Genomic DNA, 15,655 nt, shown 5'->3' with positions numbered 1-15,655 from the left:
GCTTAGATTAAATGTTAAAAGAAATGTCATTAATTTTACGTATTATCTGCAATGTATTGTTGATTATGGAAAGGTGTGGTGGTGGTGAAAAATCTATAGTGATCGAGGCAGTTGCCTCATTGCCACAATGGAAGCTATGCCCCTGCAAAATCATGCACATTTAAAATTCCCAAATATTTCATTTAGAAAAGGAAATCACCAAATATTTTGCAACTGAATGGAGTCTGTACCCTTCAAGTAGTAGCCATCTATACCACAGCCTCAACATGGCTGATGAAGGAGAAATTTAAAGGTCATATTATATTGTATATATGTACAGGTGTATTTATGAACTTTAATTTACTTTGATTTAATTTTCATACAAAATGAGGACGGGAAATATATTCTTTCACTGCAGTGGAAGGTATGGGACCAATTTATTTAAGATTTTATAAATCTATGTTTATGCACTGGTCCCACTCTGGTGAATAATATTGCCTAGTCTCTTATTCATGGACTATAAATTTGTGGAAACTTGAATGTAATTGATATTGCAATTCAAATTATCCTAGTAATTAAGAATACGAAGCCAAATATACTTATTAAGCGGATGTTGCATTATTTTGTATGCTTTCTGTGGTTCATGACATTATGCTGAAAATTCTTTCCAAAAAATATTTACGTATTAAATGTATGTTTATCTAAAGTGTTCCAAGAAAAAACATGCGTTGCCTGCTATATAGGCTCATAAAAGTTGCAAATAAATCTAAGATGGTCAGGTATTTGCTGTACAGTGCATAAAAAAATCCACAAATAGGAAGGCTCTGATAGAAAATGACAATATAATAGAAAATGTTGAATATGATTCCCCTACCCTCAAAACTAAAAAAAAATAATATTACAATTAAAGATCAGAAATAATTATTATTTAATGCATGTTTCCAACAATCCTCTGAAAGTCTGACTTTCCCTATTATATTGACTTTACTACACTTGAATTTAACATTCAGCTGATTTTCAAAGGAAATACTTAGTATTCAAGATATCTTTATTTAAATTCACACAATGATATATTGTGAGAACTATTCAAATGTGTCCATTTTTTTTTTACCTTGACTTAGCTTTTTCATTTTGCATTTTGTTCAGTTTTAAAGGAACTGTTCAAGAATTTTTTTAATCCAAATACACATACAGTGTACTATCACATGTTGGTAAGAAGTATTCAAATGTGTCCTGAATTTTTTATTGTGACCCCTATGATATTGACCCAACTATTCCAATCTGCATTTAGCTCAATTTCAAAGAAATTATTCAAGATATTTTTATCTATACACATATCTGAGATATCTGATAAACTATGTCAATTTTTTTTATCTTGATCTTCCCTTTGACCTTGACCTCACTATTCCTTATTTTGTAGCTTAGTCTTATAAAAATCTTTTAATTTATTTTTATCTATGCACTTGCACTGACACATATTGGTGATAACATTTCAACTGTGTCCAAATTATGACCTGTTCCTTTTGTTAATCATTATTCTTACTATTTATTTTAGTTACAGCTCTTTTTTTTTAAAGAAAGTATTCATAATATTTCTATCAAACGTACAATAACACAAAATTGGTGAAAGTTATTCAACTGTGTCATAATATTTCAAACCTTTATAAAGTTTCCTTTGACCTTGACCTCATCATTTCTCCTTTACTCTGATTTTGAACAATAGAAGCCTGATACTTTTTTCCTTGTTTCATCAAAATTTATCCTGGGTAAGGCATTCATGTCCTGTTATAGATTTTAATTTCTTTTAATGAAGGTTGTTATCTAGAATACTGATATCTCAAATACCAGGGATACATGTATGTCGAAGTGAGTTGGCACTCCCTAAAATCTTTTTTTCAGCATTCTTCATGTTTTTAACCCTTGTCATTTCCAATCTTTCTGCAAAAATTTCAAATTGTTATTAAAATCAAAGTACTGTGAGTACTGATAGACGGTGGCATGAATGATTTTGTTTGATTGTTTGTTTGTTTCAATTAAAACGTCCCTCTCGGGAATTTTTCACTCATAATGAGACGCCACCATTGCCATTGGTGGGCTGCAAATTTTATATCTACACTCAACACTCAGGGCCATTGTGCAGTGAGGGATCTTTTTTCTGGCCAGCACTAACTGCGACACGGGACCCCAGTTTAACGGTCACATATGAAGGACCGGTCTCCACGTCCCGCAGTGGGATTCGAACCCACGACCTGCGACCTAAGGATCGACTCCTTACTCCTTGACTCTAGAGCAAACGCTCTAATCACTGGCCACTGGCATGAATGAATTAAATTAAATAAATTAATATGAGAATCTGTAAAATGATATGGAAATTATGAACGTTTGTTGCAATTTTTTACAATACATGTATTTGATGAGTTATTTTATATTTGCGTCAGTATGATGAGGACATGTATTAATTGAAGTTGTTAAACAGAAATTGTGATTTTATAATTTAAATTCTTATACTCAGTGGTTAATTATCAAATTTTGCTAATCTGGAGTTAAATTGAACTCACAATATTTAAAAAAAAAAAAAAACAACTAACTTTTCTTAAAATATATGGTAAAAAAGGAAATGATGAATCACTTTTGGCGATGTACTGTAGATTGTGCGACATAAATCATATGCTGAAAGATAATGAAATAGACTTTATCTTTGGATCCCCATTTTTGCCAAATTTCCAGTAATTTACTTACATGTATTTCTATAAGGTTGAAAGACTTCAAGAATTGTACAGTAGTTTTACCTTTTTGTTTGATATATATATATATATATATATATATTGTTTGAAAAGAAAAGAAAAAAGAACTGAATAACAAAATATCTTTCACCCTCCTTTTCTCTTAGTATCTTAATATGCACTGACCCCGCTAGTCATTGCGTAATACGAAGTTTTGAAAACACATGTAGGAGAAGACTAACCTAAATTAAGTCAACTGAATTCGCAAGAAAATCCTAATATTTCATGTACATGCATTTGTGTAGTTTTTTTTCTTACACTCTTTAAAGGGTAAATTTTATTCGAGTCACGATAGAATTTTCAAATACAAATGAAATATATGGGTAACTTTTGTTCGTCACAGTCTTATAATTAAAGCTTTGATAAATTAGCATCCTTTCAGTAGTTTTTGTGTCCGAGATAATTAGGCAATGACTTTTGTTTTTAGATAGAACCGAAATTAACTTTGCAAAATGGCATCGTATCTGCCTTCAACAACTCTCTTTTATGTAAACTTTAAGAGGACGTGATTTTTTTCCATTCCGAAAATATATCTTTTTCTAATATAGTATCGTCAACAGATACTAGAAATTCCATTCATCAAAAGACACCGTAAAATTTCAATAAACTGTATACGTATTATTGTATAAAAATTTCACAAAATGTCTCAAATAAAACATGCAGTTCTGCAACAAGGAATACGCAGTCCTCGAATCATGTTAACTGAATTTTCGGAAATGGAGAAATTTGGGGATTGACGCTTTCCAAGCATGGAGTATCTCGTAATTAGGGAATACCAAATTGGGAACATCTCGTATAATAAGTGTTTGTCACACATCCAACAGCGAAGAAACCGCCGAGAGTGTGTTGGTTTAACAATAATTATTTTATTTCCTAAGATGGTAAGGTGTAATGTGAAACCATTATCCATAAATATTTTTCCCCCAGATTTTTTTTTTTTATTTTTAATAAATTTTATTGAAATTTTACATTTACACAACGTAAAAAAGGACGTGTATACGTACTAACTTTTTGCATTTGTTTCATACTCAACAAACTTTATGTATGAATTGACTTTTGTGGTTTGCATACGAATTGACTCCTTATATACGAATCAGTTTTTGTACGAATTAACATTAAGTCGGTGTAGTTTAATGAATATTCATGAGGCGAGAAATATTAAAATGGGGAAATATCAGGAATTAAACTTTGCGCCCATCAACAAAATGTCATTAAAATAACTTGAGAACCATGTACATTTTATTTTCGAACATCGAAATGACTCCACTTTCATTATTTTGTCTCTGCAAAAATCACCGCTAGGGTCCCCGTGTTTTTACACTGTTGTTTATTCATAGCCCAGACCAGCAGCAATAGCCTGTGGCTATAAATAGCCACTGTCTAAAAATGAATTGCTATGTTTATGCCTTTATAAAAAAAAAATTAAACAAAATAAAAACAAAATTTTACCTATCAACCCTATTTTTTATTAGCAAGTAATGGTACATGTATACAAGCATGTTTTTTTTCCTTAGGCCTGATGTCTTATAGATTTCATTCCAGTTAATAAATCTTGTTGATCGATTGATTGTTTGTTGTTTAATGTCCCTCTTGAGAATTTTTCATTCATATAGAGATGCTACCACTTGATGGTGTAAGGCTACAAATGTTGACCTATACTTTGCACTCAGGACCAGTGAGGGATCTTTTTCGAGCCAGCACTTACTGTGACAAGGGACCTCGGTTTATACAGTCTCATCCGAAGGACCGGTCTCCACGACCCGCAGTGGGATTCGAACCTGTGACGTAAGGATCAACTCCTTACTCCGCGACTCTAGAGCAGACACCCTAACCACTGCGTCATGCAGGCGACAAGAAATCTTATTGAAAAGTCTAATAAACTGTAGCTCTGTACATTGTATTTACCCTAAAATGTGCGAATTCAATTCATCACCAAACTCGATAAATCATGATATCTGTATAACAACATATTGCTGTTTCCTAATTAATGAGAATTAGTTTGTGTATATATATAGTGCAAACATATAGTGCATATGCATAGTGTATATGTATATAAACATATCAAGTTTTCAAGTAATAATTACTTAAGTTGAACTTCAGTATCCATGACACTGATATATTGAATATCATGGATATGTTGAAGGGATTTTGAAGTCCCAAACCCTTATTCTTTGGGTATTTTGCCCTGGATATCTTGAATCCTCAGATATCAAGGTTTGACTGTATTTAAAATTTTTGGAGTTTCATTGTTATTTTGCTAACCCAGTTAAGCAGGTATTACTATTTCAATCTACACTATATGTCTTGTTAATTCCTAACCCATACTAATTATCAGACTAGTAATCAATGACTTCCCTAAGTAAGTTGTGATTTATTGACCACTTTCAGGTACATTAACAGTGGCAGATTCAGGACCCCCACTCCAAGATATTTTTTTAAAATTGTCATTTTTACAACATATTGCATAAATGAGATTGTCTCTTTGCTATATCCAAACACATTGTTCTGTATTGTATTATATGTATTAAAAAACCCAAACATTTACTTATTGTAGTACTCTTAGATAGATTAAAGGCCGACTAAGTCATAATTTTTAATATTATACTTTCATTTAAATTAGTTGAATCTGATTCGTGAAGAAACATTTGTTAAAAACACTATTACCTGCTGAATAATGAAGCCACACCCTCCAGGATAGCAACAGTCGACATTGCTTGACTACAGGTGATATTCCAAAAAAATATTGACTCTGCAGAATTTATGCGCGCAAGGTTCACTGTAATGTGTTTGTTTGTTTGTATGTTGTTTAACGTCCCTCTCGAGAATTTTTCACTCATATGGAGACGCCACCACGTGCCGGTGGAGAGCTGCAAATTTTGTCCTATGCTCGGCACTTAAAGCCATTGAGCAGTGAGGGATCTTTTTCGTGCCAGCACCTACTGCGACACGGGACCTCGGTTTATATGGTCTCATCTGAAGGACCGGTCTCCACGTCCCACAGTGGGATTCGAACCCGCGACGTAAGGATCAACTCCTTACTTCGCCACTCTAGAGCAGACGCTAAAACCACTGCACCATGCGGGCGACTCACTGTAATGTGTATTTGTATAAAACATTCAGTATGATATAAAAAATACTTCATGTAGTTGCAGTTGAGGGTAACATTGAAAATTTTCACCCCAAGAAAACCATTGTCAACCTTGGCTGTGCATCAGTTGACAATGGTTTTCTAAGGCTGAAAATTTTCAATGTTACCATGGTTACACTCAACTACATGCAGTATTTATATAATACAATCTCAAACTTTATATTACTGAGAAAGAACTTCAAGATTCCCAAGGATTCAGGATATCGAGGGTTAAATTATATAAATATTGCATGAAGTTGAGTGTAACATTGAAAATTTTCACCCCAAGAAAACCATTGTCAACCGAGGCTGCGCCTCAGTTGAAAATGGTTTTCTTGGGGTGAAAATTTTCAATGTTACACTCAACTACATGCAATATTTATTATATTATGCTGAATGTTTTATGCGAATACATATAAAAGTGAACCTTGCATGCATAAATTCTGCGCAGTCACTATTTTTGGAATATCACCCGTCATCAAGCATTGTTGACTGTTGCTATGCCAGAGGGCATGACTTCATCATTCAGTGGGTAATAGTGTTTTTTAACAAATGTTTCTCGACGAATCAGATTCAACTAAGTTACATGAAAGTATAATATACTTAAATAATATATGGTTGGACCACAAAATCACTCCGACATATCCATGGTATTCTAGATAGCAGTGTTTGAGATACTGAATCTCAACCATTATGGTAGTTATAATATATTAAATCATGTAAAGGTTAACAGATTTTAACAAATAGACCTCATGTTTAAGTCAAGTTTGCTCAGTTTTTACAACAGTGTAAAATTGGAGTGTTACAACCTGTCTGGTGGCAGTTCAAATGAAAAATTAATTGATAAGAATTAGGTTAAAAATAGAAAAACACATTATTGGTCATAAAATTAAAACTATTCAATTGAATGGCAAAATGAATAAATAGATAAGGGAAAAAATTAATAAATGAAAATGAAATTGATTCAACAAATTTTACATGTAAATATGATCACATTTAAAGAATCTCAGTTACTAAACTCAGCACTGACCCTACAGCAGCAGAAATAATCTGAAAACTGAAAGCCGACCAAATGTTAGTCTAAAAATGTTGATTTATTTTGCTCCCGTCCTTTTGCATAAAGAAAGCTTGAAAATTCTTTCCATTTAACTCACATTTATCTTTTTTAATTACTAACAATGCGTAGTGGTTATAGAATTTGCTCTGGAGTCGCAGCTTACACTGCGGATTCGAATCTCATTGCGGGACATGGGGACAGGTCCTTTGGATGACAGTATATACCGAGCTTCTGTTTCATAGTATGCGCTGGCATGAAAAAGATCCATAATTGCTTATGGGTGCACAGGTCTAAATTTTTGGCCCTCCACCGGCAAGTGGTGGCATCTCAGTATGAGATAAAAAAATTTTCAAAGGGATGGTAAACAAGCAAACAATTATTTTAATTACTTGTTCTTTAATATAAAGCAAATATGAAAGAATTTTATTTTTCCTTTTAAATATTTTGCAATTGTATCAAACTCATTCTTTCAAATAAACTTAACTTTCAGGAAGTTCTGGTAAAGTCAAATTACTGGTATATAAAATGTGAGATTATATGATGAAATAATTTCATTAGAGATGATGAAATAATTTCATTAGAGATGATGAAATAATCTCATTAGATAAGGCAACATTATTTAAAATGAATTGTTTAAAACAGATAAAAAAACACAAAAACAAACAAACAAACAAACGGATAAAAGAACACTAAAAGATTCACTTGTTTTAACTAAAATATTTACATACGTTTATTTACTAAACAATTTTTTTTAAGAAAAGGTAAGTCCACTTTTATCATTCTTGATCAGGAAATTCGGATTATCCCTCATCCTACTTTTACAAACAGTAACTCACAATGACTTTTTTCAATACCCTAATGTTAAGTGCACAAAAGACAAACTTAGGGCCTATAATTTATTAATTTATCTGTTTGCAATCGCATTGCCTTTGACAAACTACTTTAAAATGTCGGAGTTTCGAGGAAATTCAGTCAATATTAATAAATGTTATGTAACATATAAAACTGATTTTAAAGTTTAAAATAATAATTTCATTAAACACGGTACGTTATTTTAAAGTTAATTATTTCAAGTAATAGAGAAAATATCCTTAGAAGAAGTGCAACTTTATTCACATCCTTAACTGAATGTCATTTCTAACAAAATAATCTGTTAAAATCATGTTATAATTTTTTTTATCAGTACTCTGGTCTTTAAGCGACTAAATAATAATAAAACATGTCAAAAACAGTTAATTTGGATTTTGTACTATGTAAAAATTGTCAAAATATGTTGTTAATAACTTACTTTTACTGTTGATGTCCATTTTCACGGAAGTTACTCGTGCGCATGCGCAAAAAATCCATCAGGGGAAAGTGTGTAAACGCCATGGTGCAGCATGAAAATGTGTGTGGAAAAAATCACGTTCAGACCGGAAACTCACACTATGAACAATTTTGTATATTCTGGGTAATATACGGTGCGAAATTCCGTTTTCAACACTTTAGAAAACTCACTACATGAGTGTAAGTGGTGACTCTTCAAAATGTAGTGACTTGCTGGTGTGTTACCTAGTACGTGTAGTGAGTATCGGGGTCTTACAAACACACACACCCTCACACACACACACACACACACACACACACACACACACACACACACACACAGAGAAATATGTACAAGACCCTCTGATAAAGATCTTTCAAATAATTTTAATATTTGTTGAAATCGAATACGCATGTGCTGGTAAAAGTTTTCCCTGTGATATGTCCCGTTTTTTAAGATTTGAAAGTCAATTCAAATAATTTTCTGTACTGGGAAAAAAACTGAAAGATAAGATTTTGTCATAGAGTTATAAAGTTTAAGGTAAAATTGTTTTTAAGGACTGACAAAAAGAATCTAGGAATAAACATCTTGTTGATGTCCAGATTAAAAATCCTGATATTTTGAATTTCCATACTTGCATGGATATACTTTAACGAGATGAAAATTTAGGCTTTGATTAGGCCAAATGAAAATATGTGTGTTTCTGGTAACACCCCCTCCCAAAAAATAAAAAAAAAAGATAGGAAAGGAAAGTAGTGATAACTCTTAAACATACACATATATGAATAAATATACACAATCAAAACGAGTGTATTCTTTAAATCACCTGGATAGACAGTTTTACAGTCTCCGAGACAAACATTATTGACCCTCTGTAAGAAAGGTGCACCAGTGAATTAAAGTGCAATTCAAAATCCCAATTTGTAATGAAAAGTAGTAAGGTCGGTGGGTTAAATTAGGGTCTGTTGGGTTACCGGATACACACAATACTTTTTAGCCTTATTGACTTTTTACTCATTGAAATGAACTGTGTAAACTAACAAGTAAATTGTTTAACAAACTAGATGACTTCAACTGTTCCATCGTCAACTTTCCTTCTTCATGTAGTACTATTCCGCTATCACCTGCATATTGTGTTACGATACTTAAGAAAATGCCCTGAGAACGTTCTCAATTTTTCATCAGAGACAGGTTACTGACAGATAAGTTAATGTAACAAGGATTTCAACAATCTCGTTTAAAGTCAGCATTTCGTAAATTCTGTGGTTTAATTTTTCTATACAGTTAGAGTAATTTACCCTTAATGGGGTTCTCAATCATTTCAAATTTTTTACTATGGCGCAAGACTTACGTGAAATGTTAATACTCGCGGTTAGTTTGTGATTAAATTCGAGAAGAAACCAATAGATAAATAAATTGAAAACCACACAGCTTTTTTCTGAATCACTAGTTTAATACACAAAAGGTATTTTAAAATAATTTGTTAAAGTGAAAAATAAATTTAATGATAATAAGAAACATCAGTGGAAATATAAATAAACATGGCGTAAAGAAAAAATAAAAACGTTTCTAATATACATGGTTTGCTTCTGCATTTTAGTACTCTGTGCACCCACGAATAGCACTTTAAACATTTTTCGGTGCAAAATGCTAACAAAGGACATTAGAAGGGAAAATATGTACTTTTATTTTCTCTAATGTGCATTGTGGTGATTTAAGTACATGTACGTATTGAATCCATAAACATCAGAGGAATACCGAAATGCTACTTTAAAATGCTGTATCACTTTCACATAAGCTTTCAAATAGTATTACATGTAATCTTTGCGAAAGGTTTAAAACATCAACTCACACAATTAAAAGACATGCAACAGTATCTATGTGTTCCGCTGCAAAACATTACAATGCTTTTCATTTTGGTACTGCTTCTCGGATATATTGTGGGTTGTGGTGAGTTTATTATTTCTTTAATATTCAATTCCACACAATAATTTTAGTGAACTATCAATGTTTACAAGCTCTTTTTTGCAGAATTTCTTTTTTTTTTCTTTTTTGTACGACCTTCAAAAAATTATTCCTCGACAGATGTTTAGACAGATAGAAAGGTTTCATTGAAAGTGAAAGGTCATTTACATGTATCACACTTTATTGAAATCTATTAAGATTATTTTGACATGAAATAACAGTAAAGGAACAACCAGGCATAATGAAAATGTGAGCTCTTTTTTAAAATCCTCTATTAAAAATACGCATTATTTGGTTCATTTTATCCCGAACTTTATAATATAAATTCCGTCGGCTTGGTTACTGATAAAAAATACATTAAAATTTTGGAAAGTGGAAATAAAGTAACCATATAAGTACTCAGTTCACCTGAGGGAAGAAGGACATGGTCACATGACTCTGTTCAACTACGTCATAGTCTCCGTTTATATAGGTGCAAAACGTTTTTGTATAAATTTTTGATTTTTTTTTACTTTAATTACCACTTAATATAAAAAAAATATAAAAAAAAATTTTTAACATTTTTGTAAACATCTTCAAATTATAAAAGATTGATCAACCCCTCTGTTTCCCTAAACTGAGCGTCCAACAAGTCGGTGACGTCATACACGATCTGTTAGATCATACTCGGTGAATACAGGGGTGGTATTATTATGTAAAAACAGGTCATTATCAGTATCTGATGAAATATTTTGAGAAACGGGGAACACAAAAATTATTTCTGCATGGATGATGACGGAAATCTTATGTAGGTATATCTTGTTTCGCTTATTTAGCTTACGTATGACATCATAGATGGTTTTTCCCGTACTCGAGTAATGTGAACCATGACGGGTTTTTGTCATGCTTATGTCTTCTTCCACGATGTCCTGTGCAATATTAAGGTCAGCTTCACTATTAGAAATTTTTACAGTTAAACACTAATTTGAGGGACTTGCATTTCAATGGTAAATTCAAAAATATTGAATGACAGAATTTTTTGTAAATTACGTTTTCTTTTTGTTTAAGTTGTCTTAAAAAGTACGTAATTTTCCCTATGAAGATGCTGTGTGATAGAAGAAACTTGCTTTTACGAATTTTAAACCCTATTCATACTCTGATATATTTTAAAAGATACATATCCACTTACATATTTTTATATATGCTTAAAAACCCATTATGGACAGAGTAATGAGCCCAGAAATATTGAGAATTAAAACTCCACTTAGATACTGTAGGGCATAATATTTGTTCATCAATATCTCTATAATAAGGTAAGAAACCTAATGTTATAACTGCTTTAAGATATGTGGGACATACTTAATTAGAAATATACAAAATATGAAAAAAAAAATTGAATGACAAGTATTTTTTTCAGCTCAAGGTCCTTCTTCTCCTTAATTAAACTCAAGAAAAAAACCTTAAAACTATAAAAATATTTAATTTATCATTGCTGTTTAATTAATAATTCTTATATGATTTTTTGTGATCTTGAAATTTGAAATATGCAATGGACCTGCAATGACTAGATTATGTTTTGAAAAATTGGTCAAATGGTTTTATGACATGGAATTCTTTTTTAAAATTATTATAAGGATCATTGTTAAATTTTCTTACCTAGTATAAAATCAAATCAAAACCAAGCAACGAAATACGAAGGTTGTCCGATAAAATCGTGGACAAGTAGTCTAGAGTGAAAAATAATCAATACTGCTTTCTAAAATTTTCCCTACTCTTTAGTACATTTTTCATCAATATACATTGCAAATTTTAAAGAGTTTCATGCACAAATAAACAAAATATGGGATTTTATATTAAATGTGGTATCGGCTTACAGCGCACGGATGATAACGTCAAAATGCATGAAGCAACGTCACGTTTCATCTTTGCTTATGAAAGTTGGACAAGCCCCTCTTTAATTCCAGGAATTTTACTTTCTCACACACTCGAGTTCCCCTTTATTCCTCCAAAAACAGTCGAGGGACCAATCTCGCAAACAAATGGGATCTTATGAAAACTTGTATAAGTAAGTTACGGAAGGTACTCTCACTTTCACTGTACTAAATATGTATTCTTTTTTCGACAGTCTGTATTGATAGCGTCTTTCGTCATTGCCAATACCTTATTGTTTGTATGTTTTGATCTACCAGGGGACTCAGTCAAAAAGCTTCCGTTTAAAACAAAATGCCCATTCCACTTGTATTATAATATAGTGATATTTTTATATTTTATTATATTCGGTTATCAAGTCTCTTAAGGCGTCATTTCTAACTGAGACAACCCCAGTTTTTTGGTCGTGCGCCATACCCTGTGCACATTCAAGTAAAATAAAATCCTTATTTTTGAATATATTTCATTAAAAATATTATTATATTATATCACGATTTTACGGGTCAACCCTCCTTTCTAATGATTCTCTAAATGTCATTTATTGTGAATAAATGGAACAAGTTTGAAAAGGCAAATTTAATGGGATGATTAAATTGCCAAAATGATAAGCATAGAATTAACATACAAAAGACTGCTGTTACCAAACCTTAGCTTTCAAACTTTACTTACTGTCACAGCTGATCATGAGCAACATGTACATGTATGACATCGAACATATTCCTCTTTTAGTTTTTTGATGTATATTTCCATTAAATTAAATGATTCTGATGATTAATTATTTGTGATTTTATTATTTTTCTTGATTCGATTTATCCAGTAAATTGTCAATCGTAATACAGCCTTTACTCTTCCAAAAGTGAATTTCAATTTCCTCTAGGACATGCAGCAAAAGCAGTTTGTGTAAAGCCTGCATCTGCAACCACAATCAATATTGAAGAGGGCTGGAAAGTTGGCAGAATAGTGTACCAGTATTTAGGATTTGATAGTGACAGGGATACTGTAATCTACTATCAATATGGAGGTGCCAGACCTCCTTTCAAGCTGTCGGGAAGAAATCTTCTATTGACAGCTAATCTTGACTTCGAATACACAAGAGAATATTACGTAAACAATGTTTGGTATGTTTCTAGCTAAATCAGTTCTGTGTTTTATTAGTTTATGAACAAATACTCCCTTGTTCAGTAAGCTTTACGATTTTGGTGTATAATTGATCCAGGGTTCGCGATCCGTCCACTAGTAAAGCTCTTGGTGATCCGTGCCCACTTTTGAGAGTCATTGTACTTCCTGTAAATGAATATGACCCGGTCTTCACTCCTTCGACACTGTCTGTTACAATTTTAGAAGGTTCAACTCAAGGTAAGGTTTTTTGATGAAAAAGTATAAATAATGTACTGTTATCACATCAATTTCAATTCAAAAAGGGTTCAAAGACTTTGTACAAAGTGATTTGAAATAAATTTTGTTATTTGTGTAAATAATTTTGGTAATAAATCGAGACAATCCAGGAAATTGTTATCTTTTCTAATTATAAAGAATTAAGATACTGGTAACACAGACTACATTTAGATCTTCTGGTGGCTGAGTTTGTCTGCACTGACCAGGACAGAGAGCCAGCAGGGAATTCAGACGGTTGCTCCACTATATCTATCTTGTCTGGAGATGATTATTTAAAAAAGTTTAGGACAGGTTCTAACACAGTTAATGCGACAATTTTGACGAGTAACATTGTCATCGATTACGACAGCGGCGACACTAGGTACATCCTTGTAGTCATAGGTATTGATAGCTCAACTCGAGATACCCGAAGAACGGGAACCCTGACGGTTACAGTCAACATTATACCTGTTAATGAGTTCAATCCTACCATTGAGGATCAACCACTGAGAACAAGTGTAAGGGATTCAACTATTTATTTCAAATATTGTTTAGATTTCTTATGTGTGAGAACTCTTCTGATTGCATACAGGTAATTATTTTATGGTATTCAAAATTAAGTGCAAACTAGCAAACCCTATATAGATATATGTATATATTGGGAAGTATTCAATGGATTAGAGCACAAAAAAAAAAGGTTCAACAGAGTGTGACGTCGTCTTTCTTAACTTTTATTTGAATATTGTTTTGAATATTTTCGACTCTTTATTTAAAAAGACTAAGTATTTTCAAAAACTGTATATTTGAGTAAAGGGAATTCACTTTTAAGTAAAGTTAAACTTGTTTTATCCAGACAGCAATGGTTCTATAGAAAAAGGCTGGATTAGACAAAATTCAGAATTAAATGTTTGAAATCATTCGAAGTGGAAATAACTATCAATTAATCGAAATAAGTAGGGGTAATTTCAAGCATCGGCGAGAAATGATACAAATGCAAGGGTATTTGCTCATACAGGTAAAATAAAGATGTTGTCCAAAAGATGAATAAAAAACACTCAGAAAAAGGGTAAGGAAATCCTTTTCACGTCCCTATATCGGATTATGTTTTAAACAAAAGATGAGATTTGTGCACTTTTATCACACAATATTTCAACACAGCAATTTGAAAGAATGGCTTTTAAGATATTGCTAAATATTTTCAAGCATTTTTATAAATAAACGGTTTCCTATGTAGATTCCAGAGGAGACACGTCTTGGTACAGAGATCTTAGATGTGAATGCAACAGACGGTGACAGGGGAACTCATGGCGAACTTATGTACCAAATAATAGGTAAATTATTTATTACACATTATTTAAGTATTACCAATATATTTTTTTTTCATTCATGAAATGAAATCTCTCTAAATTTCTGGTTATACACATCCTTACAATTAATATTAGAACTGCCATTTTAACGGATATTTATTACGTCAAAAATATATTGTGATGTCAGCAACACAAATCTAGTCCCGTTGGATTACTTTGCAAGCCGATATGGCTCCTTAAATGCCCGGATATTTTCTGTAAGGTCTATTGAAAAACATTATACACCTATTTACTGGCTATGAGGACAATAGCAAGTTTATCGTTCCCCAAGACAGCAACTATTTCCCGAGGCGCAGCCGAGGGAAATAGTTGCTGTCGAGGGGAACGATAAACTTGCTATTGTCCGAATAGTCAGTAAATAAGTATTTTATTATACCGAAGCAGTCTTTACTTGTGTTACGTCACAATCTTTATAAAACCAGAAGAGTTCCGAGATGAAAAGCGAGGGAAACAGAATGCTGCCGGTGAATAGTTTAATGACTATTTCACCATGGGCAAATAGCACAAAAACTATTCCACGGTAGGGGTTGTTTGGAAAAAATAGCATGTTTATTCGTAATATTTTTATATAAAAAAAATTCACAGAGGTATAATAAATCAAACTATGTCATAAGGGCATATATGTGTATGATTATGTGTGTCTATTCCAAATGTGACATGTTTCACAAACAGCTGGAAACACCGACAACACGTTTCTGATAAGCAAGACCACTGGGAAGATATATTTGAGAAAATCTGTAGACTTCGAATCTGCAATCAAAGCCTACTCTTTCACTATAGAAGTTAGCG

The sequence above is a fragment of the Saccostrea echinata genome, unplaced genomic scaffold, assembly GCF_033153115.1.
Source record: "Saccostrea echinata isolate AGI-Se365-2 ecotype Australia unplaced genomic scaffold, CSIRO_AGI_Sech_v1 ptg000015l, whole genome shotgun sequence".
Lineage (NCBI taxonomy): Eukaryota > Metazoa > Mollusca > Bivalvia > Ostreida > Ostreidae > Saccostrea > Saccostrea echinata.
Note: the sequence above shows the minus strand (reverse complement) of the source record.